Source organism: Macaca nemestrina, chromosome 4 (genome assembly GCF_043159975.1).
Source record: "Macaca nemestrina isolate mMacNem1 chromosome 4, mMacNem.hap1, whole genome shotgun sequence".
Classification (NCBI taxonomy): Eukaryota; Metazoa; Chordata; class Mammalia; order Primates; family Cercopithecidae; genus Macaca; species Macaca nemestrina.
This window is the reverse complement of record NC_092128.1, coordinates 142,144,328-142,147,327: the sequence shown is the minus strand read 5'-3', so window position 1 is coordinate 142,147,327 and position 3,000 is coordinate 142,144,328. Positions and strand designations below refer to the sequence as shown.

Below are 3,000 nucleotides of genomic sequence, written 5' to 3'. Positions count from 1 at the left end.
GTCCTGGCTCTGTGGGAGGAACCAGAAAATGTGGGGGAAAGATTTCCAGACAGATGCTGGAGTTGGGGGTTAGGGGAAAGATTTCCAGACAGATGCTGTGGGTGTTTCAACCTCAAGCACTACACACAGCTTTTAGGCTAGAAGTTCTCAGGTTCTTTTACAGCCCATGTTCTGCTTCTGTGCAGCCTGTCTAGAGAGGAAAGTTGGAGGTCAACTGTGGGAATAGATACAATAAAATTAGGTAACAGGTCACGCCCACACATTCAACACTGGTGCAATTGACACATAGTAATGCATCTAATTCTGCAGCTAGTAATTTGTGTTTGGTGATATCCCCTCCTGGGGAGCCAGGCTCATAGGTTGTTCTGTGGGACTCAATGTGGGGCAGCGTCCTGGCCAGGATGAGGAGGACCATCACCGCGGGGTCTGCGGGAGGTACACGCAGGCCAAGTTCTGGTCCAACCGGCTCCCCGATCCGCAGCAGCCAGAGTCTCTCAGCCTTAGCCCGGACCTGAAGTCCGACTGCCATCCCTGGGGCTCCCCTGCCAGGCGGGCAACCCCTGTTTACAGGCCTTCCCTATCCCCTCCATCTGCTCCCGACCGAGCGACAGCCACCTTGTCCTGGTGCCCTGGTTGAGGTTGGCGGTAAGCTGCCCTTGGACCTCCTCCCCGGTCTGGGGCATAGCCTCAGAGCCGCATCCGTGCCGCCCGGCGCCCTCTGCTGGCCGTTGTTGGAAGTTCAGCCTGGCGTGAGTAGTGCCTTTCCCTGGAGGTGGGATCCAGCGCAGCACCGCTGGAAACCCGGGCGACCAGAGATCTGGTAACTGGCGGAGGGGTCCCCCACTGTCCACTGACAGCGGCAGTAGTAGTCACGAACTATGTGGACTGAAGAGAGCCTCAGCCCATGTCAGCACCGGAAGCCAAAACCAAGTCAAGGGCTCGGTGTGGGGACCAGCCGGGGGCAGGCCTGGGAAGCCAGGATAGCAAGGGGTGCAGGAAGGAAACCATTCTGGGCCTGCCTGGGCCTGCCGGGGGTCTCCAGACAGAGAGGTTGGGTGCGATAGAGCGCTCGCCCCGAAGGTCTGAGGGTCAGGCAAATATGGTGGGGTCCAGAGGCGCCCCCGTCTTGCTGGCTCACGGTGCGGGACTCAAACAGCTGCTTAATCAGCGCGGACTTCTCCTGCTCCACCTGCATGATGCGCTCTCTCTTCTCGGTCACCTCCTGGGTGAGGAGTCGGTTCTGCTCCTTCAGCGTGAGGATGGTCTGCTGCTGCTAGCCCGGGGACGAGGTGGACGTCAGGGCAGAGTTGGGGGGGCCCGGAGGAGGACATGGGCAGGGCCCGGCCGGCACAAGCCGCAGCCAGCAGGTCTCCCAGGCACCCGGCCACCTCCTGTACCTTGGACAGTAGCCGCCCCAGTGGGCCGGGGCTCCCCATGGCTCCAAAGTCGGCGCTGGCTCTGCTCTGGCCCAGGCGGCACTGGCGCTCCTGCACTCGTTGCAGCTGCTGCTGTTACCAATCGCAGCCCTGCGCCATCATCTCCAAACCCTGCAGCAGCACCTCCTTCTCCTGCTCCAGCTCCTTCATGTGCTTCAGCAGTCCACGCCGCTGGTGATGGTGTGCCTCCGACGTTCCCCTCCGGCACTGAGCACCCCCCGAGTCCGCCTCCAGGGTCCTGCAGGCCGATGCACCTGCGTCCGCGCTGGGGCTCCGTTCCAGCGCCGCGCTCTGGGAGCGCTCTGGGAGCGCTCTGGTTCGGCGGGGTAGGGCGTGACCTCGGCGGGGGCGCAAAGCTGCTCGGGGTTGCGGGCCGCGCCGCTGGGAACTGCCAGAGAAGCGCGCACGCCCAGGGGCAGGGGCTTCCTCTCCAGGACCGTCCGCTGCTCGTCTGCCGGCGCGAACATCAGGCGCTGCGGCGGCTGAGGCGGCTGGTCCCCGGGCCAGACCGGGGCGTGCGTGGGGTCCCGGGGGCCGCCGTCGGCGCTCAGCAGCGCGGTGCGCAGGCCGGCCATGAAGCGCTCGAAGGTCAGGTAGCCGCTGTCCGGGGCCACCTCGCGCAGGCCCTCAGGACCCCGCGGGGCAGCTCTCGCGCGTCGGCGCCCTGCCAGCGGGACTGGATCTCGCGCAGGTGCCGGGAGCCGCGCCGCTGGTCGTCCAGGATGTGGAACAGCGTGCTCAGGCTCCGCAGGAAGGCTCGCGGCAGCTCCTCTGTGCTGCCCGCCGGCCCGGCGGGAGGCATGCGGCTCCGCTGGGCAGTCCCGGCCCGGGCCATGGGCGCCTGGGCTGGGTCCGCGCGTCCACCTGCGTGGGCTCCCGCGTGGCCCCACGGCGGGGCCAGTCAGGCGCGCTCCCAAGCTTGTTAATATATTTCACATTAAGATTTTAGTAGATGACCGTAATAAAATTATGTTTAATCCTATTATACTCATTGCTAATACGGAGATTTTTTTTACTACCACAAACTATCTGAAAAGAACACCTTCTGCCATGTATCTGCTATATAATTTTTATAGGATACATGAAACGTTGCATGCATGAATGTGATGTTCAGCATGGTGTCAGGCTGATGTGATATCACAGCCACTCAATGCATTATTACTTTTTTCCAAGATACATCAGGTGATTGCTTTTTCCATTAGCACAAAATCTACTTCAGTTCAGTTCTACAAACACCCATGATTCATTTTTATATACATGTCACAGTTCTGGGTGGTGAAAACTAAATGAAGGAATGCAAAAACAAAAACAAAAACAAAAACAAACAAAAACAAAAACAAAAACAAAAACAAAAACTAAATGCTTACTTAAAAAGCGTGGCCCTTAAGAAAATGTGGCACATATACACCATGGAATACTATGCAGCCATAAAAAAGGATGAGTTTGTGTCCTTTGTAGGGACATGGATGCAGCTGGAAACCATCATTCTTAGCAAACTATCACAAGAACACAAAACCAAACACCGCATGTTCTCACTCATAGGTGGGAACTGAACAATGAGATC

At 58.9% G+C, this 3,000-nt stretch overlaps 1 pseudogene; it reads right to left on the bottom strand.

Moving 5' to 3' along the window:
• Nucleotides 1-808: 808 nt before the first annotated feature.
• Nucleotides 809-2,271, bottom strand: LOC105466306 (suppressor APC domain-containing protein 2 pseudogene; annotated as a pseudogene).
• Nucleotides 2,272-3,000: the final 729 nt, after the last annotated feature.